Here is a 21,288-nt window from a genome sequence, read left to right as displayed (position 1 = left end):
AGAAATTTGTGAAGAGATACTTTCCTAGAAGATAAGTCCCTATAGAGGTGACTCTGAGTGGTGAAGGTAGAAGAGGGCAAGGAACCTGAGGCTCTCTGAGAAATCGAAGGGATGGTACGGAGGAGTATAGGGTAGGGATCAGGCGAGTGGAGGAAGTTATTGGCTTTGTTCAGGATGGTTTGCCAGAGAAGAGTCTTCCTTTGGGGTACCGCTCGTGGCCACAATTGGAAGTGCTGCTGAGTATGGCACCCTGACCGAGGCTCCTGTTTGCTTGGAGCCCTCACAAATGAGGGAGTCAAGTCATTTGACTGGCTCAATGAACTGGAAATGAGAAACCCAAGTGACTGTCTGCTAAGATAAAAGAAGTGGTGAAACTTCACTGGTGGTCCAGTGGCTAAGACTCCAAGCTCCCAGTGCAGGGGGCCTGGGTTCCGCTTCTGTGCAGGGAACTAGATCCCACATGCTGCAACTAAGACCAGGTGCAGTCAAGTAAATTAATTAATTAAAAAAATAAAAAAAGAAGTGGTGAGACTGTGGCCAGATATTACCTATGAGAAAGCAGCGAGGCAGCAGAGGGCTTCTCCCTGTAGAAGCTCCATGCTGATGACACCGAGGGAGGAGACGAGGGGCCTCTCTGGGAGCAGAAAGCCCAGGTCTCCTGAAAGGTGGCAGCAGTGCAGCAGGAGTTTGAAAACCTGTGATCTGGAGACTCACTCCTTCCTTCATAACTGAGCTGCATTGCCTGCTTCAGGGCCCCCTGGCTTGGGAGAGCACAGGGCTAAAGCCTTTGCCCCTGTGGAGGTGACCTTGCACTAGCCAGTCCTGGGGAGGTGATTTGCTATTCCTCCAAGAAGAGTTAGGGCCCCCCACAGGATGGGGGCCAGGTGGATGGAGCCTAGTAATTACTGAGCACCCCACTGCCTGTTTTTCCTGCTAAGTTCTACATAAACAATCAGTTGAAAAAGACTGTCCCCTTTTCATAGGCTTTACCACTGGGTGTTTTCAAAAGCAATTTAAACACTGGCAAACATAAAGGAAAGCTTTTATCCCTTCTCTAACCACTGAAAGGAAGCGGTGGATTTAAAAACCATATGAATTGCAAGGAACAGAGCCAGAGAGAAAAGGTGGAGGGGAGGGTGAGACAGATGATGAAAATGTGTGAGCTGACTGGGTAGAGTGGAGGAGGGCAAAGGTGGGGGGATAGGGCTTAGGGAGGGAGAGCGGGGAAGAGGGCAGGAAGGCGGTGCCAGCCTCCGGAGGAGTCTGTTCTAAAGCACATGGCTCTGGGGGAGAGAACCCCGCCTGGGAAACCTGGGAGACTTCCGCAAGGATGAAGTCATCATCCTTTCAGGAGGAGGATATGAAGGCAGATGGTCTTTATTTTGTATTAAGGGCCAGTCTGCGGTTCAGTCCACAATGTAGTAAATTTGGGGTAAAACTTAACTTTGTTCAATTAAAATTTCTATTTGTTAAGCAGAGTCTGAGACTCCGGCCTCACGCTTGATTGAAAGCTAGGCTGGCAACACATGTAGTAGCCTCTTTCTCCAGTGTTAGTCTTTTGGCCCGTAATTCCTGTCTTCTCCTCCCTGGCTTTTCTTCATTCGCTTTGTCTCTGTCTTGCTCCCCCTCTTCATTCCTTCCTCCTGGCATGGGCAAAACCCCGGGGTTCCCTGCGGAGGGAAGGCGATGCCTTCCAGGGGCTCCTGTTGCTGAAACTGACAACCCCGGGCCTCCCAACCCCCAGAGCCTCACAGGCGGTGGCCCAGGGGAGGCCTGTGCCCGAGGTTGTCCAGGCCCAGCCAAGTCCGGCGCCTCCTCGGTGCCCACCCACGGCACAGGGGCGGGGCCCCCTCCTAATCTTATCCTCGCACAACCCTGCCGCGACCGCACATGGGAGCCTGGTATTTAATAAGGGGAGTTGGAGTGCGGTCCTCCCACGAGGAGAGGCGAGCAGGAGACTCTCCCTATTGAAAACACAGCTGTTGCAGAGGAGATAGACAGGCAAGCCGACCCAGCCCTCTGGCAGAGGCCTCGGCGGGAGTGCCAGCTCCTGTGAAATAACAGGCCCAGCCCAGAGGCGCAAACATGCGGTCCTGGCGGTAGCCAGGCAACCGGTTTCCAGGAGGGCGGGAGCGGGAGACCCCTCACCCCCGGGAAGGCAAACAGACGCTCCCTTCTTTAATGGAGTCCCCTCTTACACCTGGTCAGAGGAAGGGGACTGGGGAGGCCTGTCCTGGGTGATGGAGGGGTAAGCAAGGGGTAGGTGCCGCCAACCTGGTTTGGTTCTAATGGAGTGAGCTCACTCAAGTTACTTGCTCTCTTTGAGACTCACTTTCTTTCTCTGAAAAATGACAATAATACTTGCCCTGCTTACTAAATGAGTTGTTCTGAGAACCACATGGTTGAATGATGTCTTCCAGAGTTGAGATCTGGGCTCAGACCCTACTGTTGCCACGTGTTAACTGACCTAAACATCTTTTTTCTCATCTGGGAAGGACAGTGATAGAACCTGCCTCATTAGGGTCCTGGTGAGGCTGGAATGAGCTTAATACAGTGCCTGGTTTATTATAAAAGTGTACTGTTTCTCACTGAGTCATCTCAGACTCTTTGTGACCCCATGGACTATAGCCCACCATGCTCCTCTATCCATGGGATTCTCCAGGCAAGAATACTGGAATGGGTAGCCATTCCCTTCTCCAGGGGATCTTCCCGACTCAGGGATTGCACCCTGGTCTCCCGCATTGCCGGTGTATTCTTTACCATCTGAGCCACCAGGGAAGCCATGGTTTATTATAAGTTGCTCAATAAATGTTGCCTCTTGTCATCATCAAATGCAAAGGTTTTGTGTAACCATTTTGTAAACTCTAGTGCATTGTTTAAAATGTGGGACATTATTCTTATGTGTGAGGCCAGCTGAAATTCTGGGTTCCAAGCAGCATTTTGTAAAGGAATTCTCTTTCTGGTTTCTTTTCCCCTTAAGAAAGTTTCCCCTTTCTTTCTGTGGTCCTTGGAGTCTTCAGTGGGAGGCTTTTCCTGTGATTTACTCACTCTGCATCTTCTGCTGGTCCAAATCCCATTCTCCTCTGGGGCCCAACTCAACTCCTCCAAGAAGTCTTGAGTACTAATCTTCAGTCTTCAGTTCAGTCACTTAGTCGTGTCCAACTCTTTGCGACCCCATGGACTGTAGCACACCAGACTTCCTTGTCCGTCATCAACTCCCAGAGCTTGCTCAAACTCATGTCCATCGAGTTGGTGATGCCATCCAACCATCTTATCCTCTGTCGTCCCCCTTTTCTCCTGCCTTCTATCTTTCCCAGCATCAGGGTCTTTTCTAATGAGTCAGTTCTTTGCATCAGGTGGCCAAAGTTTTGGAGTTTCAGCTTTAGCATCAGTCCTTCCAATGCATATTCAGGACCGATTTCCTTTAAGATTGACTGGTTTGATATCCTTGGAGTCCAAGGAACTCTCAAGAGTCTTCTCTGACACTACAGTTCAAAAGCATCCATTCTTTGGTGCTCAGCTTTCTTTATAGTCCAACTCTCCCATCCATACATGACTACTGAAAAAACCATAGCCTTGACTAATGGACCTTTGTTGGCAAAGTAATGTCTCTGCTTTTAATATGCTGTCTAGGTTGGTCATAACTTTTCTTCTAAGGAGCAAGCGTCTTTTTATTTCATGGCTGCAGTCACCATCTGCAGTGATTTTGGAGCCCAAGAAAATAAAATCTGTCACTGTTTCCATTGTTTTTCCATCTATTTGACATGGAGTGATGGGACTGGATGCCATGATCTTAGTTTTTTGAATGTTGAGTTTTAAGCCAGCTTTTTCACTCTCCTCTTTCTCTTTCATCAAGAGGCTCTTTAATTCCTCTTCACTTTCTGCCATAAAGGTGGTGTCATCTGCATATCTGAGGTTATTTATATTTCTCCTGGCAATCTTGATTCCAGCTTGTGCTTCATCCAGCCCAGCATTTCGTATCATGTACTCTGCATATAAGGTAAATAAGCAGAGTGACAATATACAGCCTTGATGTACTTCTTTCCCAATTTGGAACCAGTCTGTTGTTCCATGTCCAGTTCTAACTGTTGCTTCTTGACCTGCATACAGGTTTCTCAGGAGGCAGGTTAGGTGGTCTGGTAGTCCCATCCCTTGAAGAATTTTCCACAGTTTGTTGTGATCCACACAGTCAAAGGCTTTAGCATAATCAATAAAGCAGAAGTAGATGTTTTCCTGGAACTCTCTTGCTTTTTCTGATCCACCGGATGTTGGCAATTCAATCTCCGGTTCCTCTGCCTTTTCTAAATCCAGCTTGAACATCTGGAAGTTCACGGTTCACGTACTATTGAAGCCTGACTTGGAGAATTTTAAGCTTTACTTTGCTAGTGTGTAAGATGAGTGCAATTGTGCTGTAGTTTGAACATTCTTTGGCATTGCCCTTCTTTGGGATTGGAACGAAAACTGACCTTTTCCAGTCCTGTGGCCACTGCTGAGTCATAGTCTAACTCCCCCTTAATTTACAAGACTCAGTTGTATCTAAGTCCTATCTGTAGATTTAGATTGATGGAGTTCAAAGCCAGTATTTGAGTTGTGTGGCCTTGGGTAAGTAACTAAATCTTACCAAGCCTGTTTCCTCATCTGGAAAATGGGGAATGAGTAAGGACTTCATTGGGTTGTTAAGTGGATCAGATGATACCCTGTTGTTGAAGTTTGCATGTGTTCACCACATTGTAAGTGCTCAGTTGTGGTTTATTATGACTTTTATGTTGCTAATTGCCTAATGTCAACATTTTTGTCTCCTTGTCTTGAGTTTAAGCTCTTTAAAAGCAGGCATATCTTCTGTTTTCCCATCATATCATGAATTGTGGTGTACATGTGTTGGCTAATCAATAAAAACCTTGGATACATTTTCCTCCCATTTGAAAAATAAGCCAGAAGGCTGATGATTTATTTATTTATTTTTGGTTGCCCTGGGTCTTTATTGCTGTGTGTGGGCTTTCTCTGGTTGCAGCGAATGGGGGCTCCTGTTCCTTGTGGTGTGTGGGTTTCTCATTGCAGTTGCTTCTTTTGTTGTGGAGCACAGGCTCAAGAAAATTAAGTTGACCAAGATTACACAGCTGCCAGGATTGAGAATCCAGTGAGGTCTGTTTGACTCTAAGGTCTTATTTCGTTTTATCTTACTGTTTGTGCCTTTTAGTCACACTGTCTTTGCAGAACGTATTCTGAACTTTAATTTCATTTATTGCTTATACTGACACCATACCAACTGTTGGTGTTGGACAAAGTTGAACTCTCAGTTGATGACTGAAAAAATCTGCAGATGCAAAGTGCCTTGAACAGGTTGAAGCCTTAACTGGAAGTAGTACTTTGATCCCTGTGACTTATGGCACTAGAAGTTTGGTTATTTCTCTTGAAGTGATTGGCTTAAATTAAGCTTAATCTTGTTTGCCACTTTGAAAATGCACTCTCTCTCCAGCCCTCAGTCAGAAAGATTTTGGTGCCCAAGATCTAGGGTAGTTTATTTTTAGGAATCTTGGCTCATAGAATTTTGACTTATAACGATCCTTTGGGAATGACTCTTTCGGGACAAGTGAATCTCTTGGGAAGGAATTCCTTTGTGACAAAGGCAGCTGGGTGTTCAACACAAACAACAACTCCACAGCAAAGTGGTGTCGGTGTGAGTCACTAGGACAGGGGCTGCATTCCCGTCCTCTGCACACACAGCCGCTCCTCTTTGTTCGAGAACAGAGGAATGTGAAACACTGCGGGCAAAGTTCTGAAGCGAGCACATTCCGTCTCGACTGTCTTTGCTCCTTCCCTTCAGGCTTGGCCTCTGCTCTGCCAGGCATCAGTTCTCTGCCCTGTAACACCCTCCTGCCTCCTCCCGGCCCTAGCAGTAACAGATCTGCTTGCTGGCAGTCACCGACTCCGCTGCTCAGTGGACTGAGTTTTAGTGTGCGTGTTACTCCTGGGGGCATTTGCATGGGGGAGGATGAGTGAGAGTGGGGTTTGCCTTACCCCTACCTCCGAGGACTTCCCTGACATTAAACCTGACCTAGCCCTTTTAGGGGAACAGCGTGAGATCAGAAGGGGCATGTCCAGCAGCCATCCTTTGTTGTTCAGTCAGTCAGTTGTGTCTGACTTTTTGCAACTCCATGGACTGAAGCACGCCAGGCTTCCCTGTCCTTCACCATCTCCTGGGGTTTGCTCAAACTCATGTCTATTGAGTCGATGATGCCATCCCACCATCTCATCTTCTGTCATCCACTTCTCCTCCTGCCTTAGCCATCCTTGGGAAATGGAATTAGTTATTTTTACATTAGACCTTTTTCTGTAGTGGAATGTTACATGTATTTAGCCATCAGACTATGCCCAAAATTGGACTAGAGAGGAAATGATCGTGTTTTAATCAACCCAGAAAAGAGGTGTGTACAAGGCCAGGAGTTAGCATTAAGACGCAGAATTTGATTTCAAATCTTGACTCTGTCACCTAGCAGCATTGGCACCCTGGGCAGGCTTATGTCCTCTCTGTGTCTCAGTTTTCTCATCAGTGAATGAAGATAATAACAGTGCCTATTTTTGGGTTTATTATGAGCATTAAATTAAATGAATATTTTTAAAGTGATTAAAATAGTGCAGGGCATATAATAAAGTCTGTATAGGTGTTTGTCAAATCCATGTATATTTGGTATATCTCAGACTCCCATGATGTTAGAGACTGCAGCCTGATTTGTTAACTAGGGTCCATGGTCAAACCAAAATGTTCTGAGCAGCGGTCCCCAACCTTTTTGGTGCCAGAGACCAGTTTCCTGGAAGACAGTTTTTCCACGGACTGGTGGTGGGGAGATGATTTTGGGACGATTCAAGCATATTACACTTACTGTACACTTTATTATTATTGTGTATGTGTGCTCAGTCTCTCAGTTGTGTCAGACTCTTTGTGACCACACGAACTGTAGCCTGCCAGGCTCCTCATCTGTGGGATTCTCCAGGCAAGAATACTGGAGTGGGTTGCCATTTCCTCCTCCTGGGGATCTTCCTAACCCAGGGATTGAACCCCTGTCTCCTGTATCTCCTGCATTGGCAGTCGTATTCTTTACCACTGAGCCACCTGGGAAACTCTTTCTATTATTATTACATTGTGATATGTAATGAAATAATTATACAACTCACCATAATGTAGCATCAGTGGGAGGCCTGAGCTTGTTTTCCTGCAGCTAGACGGTCCCATCTGGGGGCGATGGGAGGACAATGGGAAGAGGCTGTCAATACCGATGAAACTTCACTCGCTTGCCTGCTGCTCACCTCCTACTATGCGGCCTGGTTCCTAACAGGCCATAGATTGGTACTGGTCTGTGGCCCAGAGTTTGGGGACCCCTGGCTTTGAGTATAACACAGTCTGAGCCCCAAATTCATTCCATCCCTGCTCTTTTATCAAAAATGTCTGCAAGAAGCAGGTACCTGGTATCTTGCTTCCCAGTTAGCGTCTTACTGAATGCAGAAACCTCATAGGCTTATCAGTGCGAGGGACCAGTTTAAGTTTATACCTTGTGTCAAGACTTCTCCTTCAACTGGTTATATATGCATTCACATTTGAAAGTGTTTGCTACCTGCCTGTATGTGGAGATATGAAGGCTTGGTCCCCACTAGACCATGAATGTTGTTTATAGTTCACTTACACGTTTGACATCTGTGCCTAAGGGGTAAGCATTTCTGCCCATCCTGGACAGCTCTTCATTGTTTATAGGCTCTTCTCTCTGAAAGCAAAGCCCATTTCCTTGAACGTCAGGAGCAGGCCATCTGCCATGGCCAAGTAACAAATGAGATGGGTTTCCATTTTAGCCCCTATTTTCTGTTATTTGTAAGCATTGTGAGAATCCAGGCCTAAAGTGCATTTGGTGATGAAGAGTCTTAAAAAATAGAAGCTAGATGGTTTGAGATAAAACCTATCCCTCCCCATTTACCCCCAGATGCAAGGTTTTCCCTCCTTTCTAACTCTCTAGCCATGTTTCTTTTTTGACAGTGGTCATTAAAGCCAGATGTGGGCCTCTTCAGACTCCCAAGATGGTACAGGCTGAAACTTGGGAGAGTTGTAAATGCCTTTGGCATTTGAAGGAGTGGGCTTTCCCAGCAAAGACAAATATGTGAACTAACACAGTTGGACTTCATACTGTATTTGCATCTGTCTTAATTGGAATTCCTGGGATGTGATTTTCAACTTAATGAGCAATGACTTAGCTTGCATTCTATAGAATGGGGCCATAGGCCATGAGTGAAACTCTTGGCAGGAGTTCTTCATGCTAAAATATTGCTACAGCTTTCTGACTGATCTTACTTCCAGTTCCTCCCTGCTCTAATCTTTTAAACATATCTTGGCCTGTTTGGTTTTCCTAAGCATTGTGTTAGTCACTCAGTCATGTCTGACTCTTTGTGACCCTATGGACTGTAGCCAGCTGGCTCCTCTGTTCATGGGATTTTCATAGCGCTGATCAAATTACTGTCCTTCTCATAAAACTTCAATGACTCCCCATTAATTACAGTATCAAATATGCAACTATCCACTTAATTCAGCGTTCTTAGAAATATGGCTTAGCTCTACCTTCCAGCTGCTCTCACTAATTCTATATGTATCTGTTCTTGCAGGCTTCCCTGATGGCTTAGATGATAAAGAATCTTCCTGCAATGTGGAAGACTTGGGTTCGATCCCTGGGTCAGGAAGATCCCCTGGAGAAGGGAATGGCTAGCCACTTACCAGGAGAATTCCATGGATGGGGGAGCCCTGTGGGCTACAGTCCAGGGGCCAGACATGACGGAGTGACTAACACTTTCCCTGCTTCAGGTGCTTTAGCACCAGGTGCTTCCCTGGTGGCTCAAACGGTAAAGAATCTGCATGCCGGTGAAACCTTACTGACTTTATTTATTAAACATTTATTCTCTGTGAGGTACAGTATTAGACCCTGGGGTTCAAAGATAAATAAAGTAAGATAAAAAAAAAAAAAAACAAAGTTATTTTATTTTGGCTACACTGTGTGGCTTTTGGAATCTTAGTTCCCCGACCAGGGATTGAACCCTAGCCCCCAGCAATGAAAGTACCAAGACCTAACCACTGGACCACCAGAGAATTCCCAACAACAAGATTTTTTTTTTATCATAAAGTAACATAGTTTGGGGCTTCCCAGGTGGCTCAATGGTAAAGAGTCAGCCTGCCACTGCAGGAGGTATAGGACACACTGGTTTGATCCTTGGGCTGGGAAGATCCCCTGGAGGAGGAATACTGGCAACCTGATCCAGTATTCTTGCCTGGAAAATCCCATGGTCAGAGGAGCCTGGCGGACTACAGTCCGTTGTGTTGCAGAGAGTTGGATGTGACTGAGCGACCGAGCACCCACCCAACTTATAGTTTAGTAGTGGAACTAGGCATTTGAGCAAAAACTGGAGGTAAAATGTGTCAGATACTAAAAGGGAAGAGTAGCCCTTAGTGTCTGCTGCTGGGCAAAGATCAGGGTAAGTAAAACCCCCTTCACTGCTGGTATATTGGCCATGAGTATTCCTCTCGGTTCCCTTTATCTGTTCTGGCTCCATGCTTCTCCCACCTCAGATATCACCACCCCACCCTGGAGCCCAGCACCCTTCTCCCTGAGTCCAGTGCCCCTGCATAGTTCAGGCTCTTGCCATCTCCCCCCAGACTCTTGTCACCATCTCCCAAATTGTCTCCCCACCTCCATGCAACTGCCAGAGTGGTCTTCTGCAAACCCTCCATCTGATCGTGTCAGTCCCCCAGGAGAGATTCCTCTGTGGCTCCTTCTTGGCCACCAGGTGATTCCAAAGCTGTGGGTGTGAGGTGCCCAGGTAATGAGACAGGCGCTGAGGCTCTGGGTGCCTCTGTGTTCCCCTCACCCAGGAGTGTTAGCGCTGGAGTCATGGCAGTGCCTCAGTCTGGCCTGCCGGGGTGGCGTCTGGGCCTGAGGAGCGTCCTGAGGCCTTGTTGCGCCCTCAGAGCTTCAGTGGACTGGGTCAGTGTCTCCCTGGAGCAAACCCAGGAAGCCATGGGGCGGGAGACCTGAGAAAAGTGGTGGTGTCTGCAGCTTGGCACTTCCCTGGCTTTTTGCTGCTGGCCCACCCTCCGTCCCTGGCTTAAGCTTGATCTCTAAACCCCGGACTCCTCCCTCCTCATTGACCAATGGATGGCATGTCTGGATGCTCTGTGGGGAATTTCTCCATGGGGACTCTGCTTCTGGGAAGGGGGAGCAGAGGCAGGAGAGGCTGGAGGCTTCAGTTGGAAGCCAGGTGCTCCCTGCCCCGTGCGAAGGAGTGTAGATTCCATCCTCCACAGGTGGGGAGGCCTCGTGTTTTCAGTGGGGGCCCAACATGGTCAGATTGGTGCTTCAGGACTATTGCATTCAGCAGTCTGGAGCCACAGAGGCCGGTTAGGAGGCTAAGAATTGAGGCAATTGAGACGGTAAGGACCAGAACCTTATCAGTGTTCCGGCCAATCGCTTGCCCTTGATGCTGTGGGGATCAGGTAGGCAGGGAAGAGGAGCCGTAAGAGGAGATGAGTTCCAGGATCAGCCGTCAGAGATGTTTCCTATGACTCCACAGGGGATTCCGGAGCCAGTGGCCTCCGTACTGGCTCTGCTCGGACTAGGCCTCCCCTGGTGGTGGAGGCCCGAGGTCAATGGCCTTCCTTGTTCCTGCCACGTCCTGTCTGCTGAGAGAAGGGGACGCAGGACAGGAGGTGAGGTGCCTCATTCCACCAGAGGCCCTGCGCTTAAAAAAGCCGGGCTGGACATGTAAAATAAAAGCCTGAGGATGTGGTTTGGGTTGTCCCTGGAAAAGATGTCTATTTATGTGTGGAAGGATATTTTCAGATGAGGCTTCATGTGAAGAAAGGAAGGCTGACCTCTCTGTCAGGGCTGTTCCTTCAAAGCATGGTGCATTACGCTATGTCAGTTCTGTGGGAGCTGCCGACACTGTGGCCTGTTCATCTTTATTGGGGAGACCCATCACAGTTGTGGTGAGGCCAGAGGGCTGCCTGTCAAATTTCTAAGTCTCTAGTCTCAATGCCGTGTGCATCTCACAGTGGGATGTTAGACAAGACACTTCATTTCCCATAGACTCTCTTTAACTATCTGTAAAATACTCCTCCATCTTTTCGGAGGTGACAGGAGATGCAATTAATTTGTGTTTGGGAAGTGCTCAGAGGCCCCCAGATGAAAGATGCTGTGAAATAGAACTTTCTCCACCAGGATTGAACCTGTGGTTTCACGCTCAAGCTCAGATGTGATTGCTAAGAGACTGATTTTCATGATTTCATATTCTGATCCTTGGAGGATTCATACTCGCTTCCAGTGTCTTTCCTTCTTCTTGAAAAATATTATCTAGGAAAATTCTTTAAAAATATAGAACTGTACAGATATCATGAATAGCCCTGTACTCACCAACCAAATGAACAAATAATGACATTTTTTACAATTAACGCTTTTATTAGCATTTAAAGCTATTTTTATCCAACGACACACCGTGTCATGGTTTTAAACCTTGTTTGTTTTTTAAAAGAAAAGAAAGAAACGTTTGTATATTTCCCATCCCACCCATTGATATTCCTCTGACCCTTGAGGAGACCCTGTGGTGGATATGCACCCGCCCTGTCCACGAGTGTGTGCCCGCGTGTGCCAGCGTGGGTGGCTGCGGCTTCCCCCTGTGAGTGACAGGATCAAGGCATAGAGGATGTGGGGTGCAGAGCATGGAGTTTGGAGTCAGGCGGACCAGGGATTGAGAACTGCCTCTACCACATCTGACCGGTGTCCTTTGGCCTTTTTGAGCCTGTTTCCCCATCTGTAACCAGGTGATGATCAGTTCACAGTATTGTTAACATGGGGCATAATGATAAATGGCTGGCAATAAATGGTGATTAGTATTATTTAGCCATTTATGTTTTTATCTTTTTTTTTCCCCTGGATGGAAAACCTTTGAGAGCAGGGCCTCTGCTCCTAGTCTATCCTAAATACCTTTTGCGTTATTTCCAGTGTCTCCTAACTCAGTATAGAAGTTTATTAATTTCTTGAAGAAATCTTTGAAATGCCTCAGGCCTGCTCCCAGCCTCAGTTCAGAGGCACACAGGGGCTGGCGCAACAGGAATTGTGTTCTCAGTATATCCCGGTGACACTGGGACAGTCTAGCTGAGAGTCTAGCGAGAACACTTATCAGGTTCTGCTGTCAACTCGGATCGCACAGCAGTTCACTATAGTGGTGAGGGACAGGGATGCAAAGCCACTTCACTGCACTTGATCTTTTAGAATTTATTAACTAATTAATTCTTTATTTGGCTCTGCCAATGGTAATATGTGAGATCTCATTCCCTGACCAGGGATCAAACCCGAGCCCCCTGCATTGAGACAAAGAGTCTTAATTACTGGACCATCCCTGCCCTTGATTTTCTTAACAGTCATGGATTTTATCGCTGATGTTTCAGATGCAGTTTTACAAGACTGTGCCCTCATTCCACTGTTACAAGCTCATTTTGCAGTGACTCTTCCCGCCGACCATGGTTGGGGATGTCTGTCTCTGGCAGAACATGGGATACACAGGACACCGGACTCAGGGGACACAGAACAGAGAACGCAAGACGCAGACACAGGCAGGAAGGGGACGGTAGGGGGCGCCAAACCCGCGCGGTTCTGCTGGGAGATGGAGCCTGGGTGAGTGACAGGGCCGCCAGCTCACATTTTTATTAGTCTGTTTGCTGTCTTCTTTTTCCTGGGATTTGGTCATTTCTTTCTGTAATAGATTTCACAGCAGAATAGCAGAGAATGTTCTTTGTTAAAAGAACAACCGAATTGCCCATTCCGTTTTTCTGGAAAAAGAAACAAAAAGCTGCCCAGAGATATTAGGAATTCCCAGAGGGTTCTGTGAAGGTCTTGGGCTCAGAGATCAGGGTCCCTGCCTCAAAGAAGCTCTGTCACCACAGAGGCCATGTCAGTCATCCTCCTTTGGTTTGCATTTGTTCATCTTAATCAAGAGCCAGAGTCCTTTGTGTCCAAGTGCTATGGAATGAATGTTTGTGTCCCTGAAATCTGTATGTTGAGCTGCAATCCCCAATGTGATGGTTTTAGGAGATGGGGCCTTTGGGAGGTGATTAGATCATGAGGGTGGAGCCCTCATGAATGGAATTAGTGCCCATATGAAAGAGGTCCCAGCCCCTTCCACCAAGTGAAGACTCAGCCAGAAGAACCTGAAAACCTTCATCTTGATCTTGGAGGTCCCAGCCTCCAAAACTGAGAAATAAATTGTTGTTTAAGCCACTCAGTCTGTGGTGCTTTTGTTATAGTAGCCTGAATGAACTAAGACATGGGGAAAATCTAAACTGAAACATACTTTTCTAGGTCCTATTATTTGCTGTTAAGAGCTTTACAATATTTGAGTTTCAGACCTGGGTACTGTATAGAGGTTATCTAGTCCGATGTTTCCTCATCCATCCATCCCATCTCTCTAATTTTAGACATATGAGACTGCACTCCTGCTAAATGACTTGCTTAATATTTTAACACTCATATAAACATGAATTGATTTTTATAAGAAAACCATGGCCATAAATGGAAAATTAATATTCCTCAAATACACATTAAGATAAAGAACAGCAAGGGACTTCCCTGGTGGTCCAGTGGTTAAGATTTTGCCTTCCAATGCAGGGGGTGTGGGTTCAATCCCTGGTTGGGAATTAAAATCCCACATGCCTCTCAGCCAAAAAACTGAAACAAAACAGAAGAAACATTGTAACAAATTCAATAAAGACTTTAAAAATGGTCCACATCAAAAAAAAATTAGCATTAAAATAAAAGCACCTAGTACAACAACTTTATTTTGCATGCATGGAAGTGGTGTGAATTGCCCCAAATCTCTGTGAGTTGCAGAGCTGAATTTAGCTGGGTCTGTTTCCTCTCTGGCACATGGCCATGGCGGAAAGAAACAGTCTGGTTAAACCGGTAGGTCTTATGCTTTGGGATGGTCTTTGACAAAGTTGTGAACATGGCAGTGCCTAGCTTTGCTTCTTAACACTTTTCCTTCTGTTGCTAAGTATGAAAGCCAAAGAAGTCCTCAGGAAGAAGCGGGGTTGGGATGGGGGTGTAGGCTATCTCTGGATTTCATCTTTTAAAGCAGTCACTTCCAAGGTGTTTTGAATGCCCACTGTTGGCAGTGAAATGGGTTGCATGTGCACTCCCAGCAGATGTACACTCATTTATTTGTAATTTTGTACGTGCATTACAGTACCAACACATTGTGCATAAAAATTCAGAAAAGACATGTTAAAGATAGTGCAAGCAATATTTTAAAATGCTTTGTTAATTGCTATGGTTTCTGTACTATCATTCGCTAATATCTCAGGCACCATTTATGCTTATGATTAGGTTCATTACCAACAGTAAATGTAAAGCTACATTTCAAATTGTCTTCTGGGTAATTTAAAAACTTTCTGGCTGACGTGTGAGGTCTGATTATATTGTTGTTGCTAACAATGGGTCAGGGTTGCCTTTTTCTTGGTATTCATATTCTTGGTCTTACATTATTACATCAACCCGTATTTTCTTTTTAGATAAAAAAAACGTAAACCTCTATCCCCTTTTTGGGGTGGTTAGTTAAAAATTTGATCCGTTGTGTAATTCCACTGACTTAGGCTTGTATGGGGTAGGTCACACGGTGCTGCCAGAAACGAAATTGCCACTGTCCGCCAATGTCCACATGCTCCCAGGATCCCTGGAGACCCTCAGTGATGTGTGATCATCACTGATGAGTGGACCTGATGAAGGTGTGAAAGTCGTTGCTTATATGAATATTAATAGATCTTATTTTTGTGTCTATTTATATAAAAATAAATAGGTGGACAATTCAATATTTTCTTCCTTCACCCTCTGGATCATCTTTTGCAGCCCACAAAATCTAGAGATCGCAAATGTAGACATATAATCCATATGCTTCAGCTTGGCACATGAAGCCCTTCATGGTGCAGCCTCAGTTCATACGCAATGACAACTCTATTATTTGGTCCCATCTGTGGTTTTTCCATGAGTATGTGAACTTTGAGGGTGGGAGTCCTAGTCATCCTTGTATTTCAGAGCACAGCTCACACCACAGGCCACAGACAGCAGATTCTCAGTTTTCAAAGCAAAAGTGCTATCGTGAAGGCTCATGCGCTTCTGGCCTTTTGGGCTGGGCCTGCAAGAACCCTTTGCACACCCCAGACAGTGGGGCCTGGTCCTCCTGGGAGAGGTCTCCATAGACCGCTCCAGGTGCCTGGGCCCCGGCCCTGGCCGGCCTGGCAGGAGCTGATGGGCCGTTTGGTGCCTGCGGACAGAACAGCGCTGAACAGAGGGGGCAGCCTGCAGACCTTGCAGCATGTTTTCTTAGCCTCTGCCTTCCTGGCAGCATCCCTTCTAGATGATCTGTCCCCAGGCAGCGCTATGGTGACACCCTCTCCCCTTTGAGGCCTTTCTGGGCCTCCTGGGGTATTTTAGGAGACTGAGGTAGAAAGCCAGATGGCTCCACCCACTCTCCCAACCCGGCTTCTGTTTCAGGGCCTGGGAAGTGATAAGCTATTTTAAGAGTGGAAGTAGGGGCAGAATTTCACCTAGATCCTGGAGCTGGGGTAACCTATGTGTTGTGGTGGGAAAATATGAGTGTTCTGGCAATGGGATATATTTGGGTTTTGTGTGCTACTTCAGTCTCTTGTGTGTCCCCCTGATCCTCTCAGCTTTCCTGTAATGGTGGAGGCTGGTGGGGTGAAGGTGACTCCTACGAACCCTGTAGACTTGAGTTCCCATGATGCTGAACAGACTTCAGAGGGAACCTTGTCCTCAGGGCATTAGCTTGTGAAGTGTGCAGAAATGGCAGGCCGGGAACATATTTAGCTGATTTATCCCATAAACCAAGATGCATAAACTCACACTGTTTTTGTCAGGTTCGGGGCGGGGCTCATCTCAGCCTCAGGAGGGTTGAAGTACTTCCATGAATAGGCATTTGATACCTCAGCTTCTAAGGTGATTCTCTTTGAGGAGAAATGTGTTCTTCTTTTTTGGCCGTACCCCAAGGCTTTCAAGATCTTAGATCCCCAACCAGGGATTGAACTGACCCTCGGCAGTGAAAGCACGGAGTCCTAACCACTGGACCACCAGGTTTGAAGGCCTGAGGTTGGGCCATGAATCCACAAGCACTCTGGGGGGCAGAGTGAGCCCTCACCAAAGGGGGCTGCAGACTCTAGTGCTTTGGGAGTCTCATGCATTTGTACTTGATGATATCCTACAGCTTCCTAAGCACCTTTGGATGCATTGTTACTTCCATAAACATTTATTGAATGCAAAATGCCAGAGATGCAAGACAGAGGTGGTACCTGCCCTCAGAGCCAGTCTTTTTCATTTGGTCACTGCAGTAACTGTGACACAGGCAGGGCGGGAGGCCTGGCCTCATTTTACCATGAGGAAACTGAGGTTTGGAGATACAAAGCAGCCTGGGCAGGGCCAGAAGCCAGCCTTCAGGGTCCATATTCAGTCCAACCTACGCTTTTCACATCCACGTCTTGCAAGATCCACGCGTGGCAGATCAGGGTCGAATCGCTGGGTCATGTATGTGACCTTGGTCAGTTATTTTAACACTTTGAGCCTCAGTTCCAACATTTATAAAAGGAGTTAATAGTAATACCTACCCTCTTGGGTTATTTTGCAAACGAGGTAAGGTTGGTAACCATTCAGCTCAACATTTGAATGTTGTGAGCACTTAATAAGTAGCAGTTATTACTATGATTGGGTTTCCCTGGTGGCTCAGATGGTAAAGAATCCACCTGCAATGTGGAAGACCTGGGTTTGATCCCTGGGTTGGAAAGATGCCCTGGAGAATGGAATGGTGACCCTCTCCAGTATTCTGGCCTGGAAAAGCTCCATGGTTAGAGGAGCCTGGCGGACTACTGTCCATGGGGTCACAAAGTTGGACACAACTGAGCGACTAAGCACACAGCATATTACTGTGACTATTATTGTGAGACTTGGCTGACTCTGGGTTTGGAGATACTAGGGGTGAGCCCAGGAGACTTTATAGCTGTAATGCATATACTGTACCTTCAAACAACTGTCCAGCATTCAACACCCACTTCAGCGAAACCCTTCAAAATTCACAGGATGTGCCGGTTTACTAAAGTTGATGACTTCCTTTGTTGACTGCGATTTATGTGAGGGAAGCAAAGCAGCCTTGTTATTAGTATTAGTGTTATTACTGATTAGGACAATGATGATAATAGCTCTACTACTACTACTAATTGGTGTTATTATTCTTATTAAACTTTCCCTAGGTATCACCTGTGGGCTTCCCTGGTATCACAGTGGTAAAGAATTCACCTGCCAATGCAGGAGACCTGGATTCAATCTCTGGGTCACGAAGATCCCCTGAAGAAGGAAATGGAAACCCATTCCAGTGTTCTTGCCTGGGAAATCCCATGAACAGAGGAGCCTGGTGGGCTACAGTCCATGGGGTCGCAGAGAGTTTGACCCTACTTAGCAACTAAATCATCACCAAGTATCACCTGTACCTCTCAGGGAAAAGAACACTGAAATTCATAAGGACCAGATTAGATTTATCTAATGTTTTTGTTCAGGGGTCTTTGATTCTGAATTTATGTCACCCATGGGGCATCTTTATTCTCTGGTAAGAAGTGGGCCTCTCTTTACTCCTGTCTCTGGGAAAGAACCTTGTAAGCCAGACGATAAACCCTAGGAAGGTAAAGTTAACAACAAAAAAATTGAGGAGCTCTAGTCCAGTATTTACAACAGGGAAACACATACTTAATAACCAGGGATTCTTACAAAGAAGGAAAGTTATCAAATTAACATCCTGAAGACAGGTATTCTTCATTGACTGTAGTGATTTTTAGGTAGATACAGAAAGAAAATCATAGTGTAAATATTAAGGCTATACTTTATTTAAGACATTTAAAAAATTTTATTTTTAATTGAAGGATAAGTGGGTTCCCTTACCCTACTGCTCTCTACCCTGGTGCCCTTTCCCAATAAAATCTCTTGGTTTTTCAGCACATGTGTCTCCTCAAACAATTCATTTCTGAGTGTTAGACAAGAGCCCAGTGTTGGGCCCTGGAAGGGGTCCCCCTTCCTGCAAAAAATGGCGACTCTGGCGGGGACTCTTCTTTGCTGCGACTGACATCCTGACCACTTGGGGTACCAGCTTGCCTGCCGATGGGCCAGACCCAGCGGCCGCAACTGGGACCCTTTTGTCCCTGGTCTCCTCCTGATGCGGACAACTGGTCAGAGTGCTCCAACTGGATAAGGAACAAGTGACTTTATTGACCTCTCTCCCCTTCCCTCTCTCTTTCCTCTCCTTAACCCTTCCTAACCTTCCCCTTTTTTTCTAATCCCCCAGTCCTGGATGCAGGAATCTGGTCGAAGGACCTCAGCCTGAGCTGAGGATTGGAGACTGATCACCTCCTCTTGGCAGAGAACTCGAATTCTGGGCTTCCTAGCTCAGTTGGTAAAGAATACACCTGCGATGCAGGAGGCCCTGGTTCAATTCCTGGGTCGGGAAGATCTGCTGGAGAAGGGATAGGCTACCCACTCCAGTATTCTGGCCTGGAGAATTCCATCGACTGTATAGTCCATGGGGTTGCAAAGAGTCGGACACAACTGAGTGACTTTCACTTTCAAGATTGTGTTGGTTTCTGCCATACATCAATGGGAACCTGATGTGGACCATTTTTAAGATCTTTATTGAGTTTGTTACCATATTGCTTCTATTGTTTTTTTAAGTTCTGTTTTTTTTGGCCCTGAGGCTTGTGGGATCTTAGCTCCCCAACTGGAGATTGAACCCACATCCCCTGCATTGGAAGGTGAAATTTTAACCACTGGTCTGATGTTGAAGCTGAAACTCCAATACTTTGGCCACCTCATGCGAAGGGTTGACTCATTGGAAAAGACCCTAATGCTTTTGGGGGATTGGGGGCGGGAGGAGAAGGGGACGACAGAGGATAAGATGGTTGGATGGCATCACTGACTCAATGAACATGGGTTTGGGTAGACTCCGGGAGTTGGTGATGGACAGAGAGGCCTGGAGTGCTGCAATTCATGGGGTCGCAAAGAGTCGGATATGACTGAGCGACTGAACTGAACTGAACTGCCAGCGAAGTCCCCTAAAGCTGTACTTTAAGTAGACCCAAGGAATGTGAGGAGACCCATTAGCACCTTTATATGGGAATTAACCGAATGGGTGACTGATGCCCTGCCTGGGAAAGAGCAGGGCATTGGTTACCTGCTTGGCCAGGGGGTCAGGGAGGGATTAACTCTTCCTGCTGCCCGCACAGCTCATCCCCATCGAACTGTCTCTTATTTTTTTGGCCCTCTCACCTTGGGCCCTTGCTGCAGGAACCATGATTTCAAACAACATAATCCATGGGCTGATCCCTGCTGGTAAATTCTATTTTTGTAAAGGCTATTTTCCCCCCTATGTTCCTTCTTTCCAACTCTAGGTGTTTAGGTTGGTTGTATTTATGTGTAATTTTCTCATGGGGACAGACGATGTGGGGCTTCGGGTGTATATAAATAGGCCAGGACTTCTGTTTCTTTCCCCAGTTTTGTGCTGCTTTGATTTTAAGGCTTAAATCAAGGTTAAGTTGGAAGTATATTTAAGCCATAAAGCATCTCCTCTAGACTAAGGGCTTCAGGTTTTTCTGGAACCATTTAATTTTAGCCATATTTTTTCTCCACATAAACCATTCGTTGCTGAATTGTTCTCATGTCTTTGTCTTGCTAATAATGCAAGTGACTGTTGTGGGGTGTGAAGCAGTCATTTGTTTCTGCTGTGCTAGTTCATTGCAATGATCATGAAATAGAGTTTTGTCTAGTTTTAATCCTGTGTTGGTTTTATGCTAACCCTGAAATGTGAATCCAAGCTCTTGTCCACAAAACTAAAGAATGGAATCCATGGACATGCAGACCCTCACACAGGCAAAGCTTTATTTCAGAGAGTAGAAGTACAAAGCTCTCAGCATAGACACTGAGAGGGGGAAAAGTATCCCAAAACAGAGGGAATCACAATAGTTTATATCTTTGCCAACCCTGACCTGTTCATTTTTGGTTGGTTTAGGGGTCCTGATGTATGCAATCCCTGACCAATCAGTTTAAAAGTCATCATGCATAGTTGTCAATTTTATGGCCTTTTTTGATCTCTCAGTCCTTGAGTTTTCCTAAGACATTTCGTCTCCATCCCCCAACCTTTTCTCGTGACCTCAGGCCATTGTTTAAGGACCAGATGCATATCTTAGTGTTGATGGCTCACCTAGTGTTTTCTTTTTGGATAAGTTGGACATCAGTTTCTGATTGTCCTGTCACGAGTTTGAGTGTTTTATGGCCTCGAGGCCAGGGAGGCATTCCTCTGAATGCCAGGAAAACTGGAACAACGAGTGTGGTTATAGTTTAATGAAGTGAGATGCTTGTGTAAGAAAATAGGTGGAAATTTAATTGTATTTTTCAAAGAAGAAAGCGAGACCTTAACCCTACACTGACTACCTAATAATTTTCTGTCTCAACCCGAGGTCAACAGAGAGGAAGCGTCACTTGCTTATCACTCTAGTTCCAAAAATAGTGGGTTTCAACCCTAGCAGCACATGAAAATCACCTGAGAGCTTTAGACAACACCTGTGCCTGGGCCTTGCCTTCAAAAATGCTTATTTAATTGGCCTGGAATGGGCTCAGGCTTTGACTCATTCCCAGCTGGTTCTGATGCACTGTGACAGTTAAGAACCACTTCTAATCATATCATTTTCAGATAATTCTCCAAGACTCAGCTCAGGCTGGCTTCCCCTGAGACGCTTTTTCTGACACCTGCTCCTCACAGACCTCAGCTCAGAGCTTTTCCTCTCTGCTCCCAGAGGTACCCAGTCTCTGTGTGTCTTGTTCCTGGTGCTTATCTCCCTTCTATTATAGTTTATTTAATAAATAAGTTAGTTAAATTTATTTATAATTTCCTAAGATCAGATACCATATATTTTTAAATCTTTGAGCCTCCTGCACTTAGTGCATCTCTGGGCATGTCTGCAAGAAATAAATATTTGTTCAGTGAGTGAGTGAATGAAACTGTTACCAAGGCTTGCCCCAGAATCACACTCCTGCCCCTCCCTTGAATAGAAACCAGTTACTCTTATCTAAGCTTTAGGAGGAAGCTGCAAAGAGAAAAAAAAAAAGAACTGGTTAGAGCCAACTGGGTCCAAGACGGTGGAAGATTTGACTTCCACTTGAGCCTTAT

The 21,288-nt window shown here is 46.1% G+C and overlaps 1 protein-coding gene and 1 long non-coding RNA gene across 2 annotated transcripts in view; both read left to right on the top strand.

Annotated features, from left to right (window-relative positions):
• CNIH3 (cornichon family AMPA receptor auxiliary protein 3) overlaps nt 1-21,288 on the top strand; it is a 281,577-nt gene that overhangs the window by 45,384 nt on the left and 214,905 nt on the right. The gene's annotated exons all lie outside the window — the stretch shown is intronic.
• On the top strand, nt 8,644-18,068 carry LOC145506589 (uncharacterized). The gene is made up of 2 exons (XR_014054056.1): nt 8,644-8,877; nt 17,333-18,068. It is a non-coding gene; the product is annotated as an uncharacterized LOC145506589 (long non-coding RNA).

Source organism: Giraffa tippelskirchi, chromosome 5 (assembly GCF_054371585.1).
Source record: "Giraffa tippelskirchi isolate mGirTip1 chromosome 5, T2T-mGirTip1v1.2.pri, whole genome shotgun sequence".
Lineage (NCBI taxonomy): Eukaryota > Metazoa > Chordata > Mammalia > Artiodactyla > Giraffidae > Giraffa > Giraffa tippelskirchi.
Note: the sequence above shows the minus strand (reverse complement) of the source record. Positions and strands in the feature narration are given on the sequence as shown.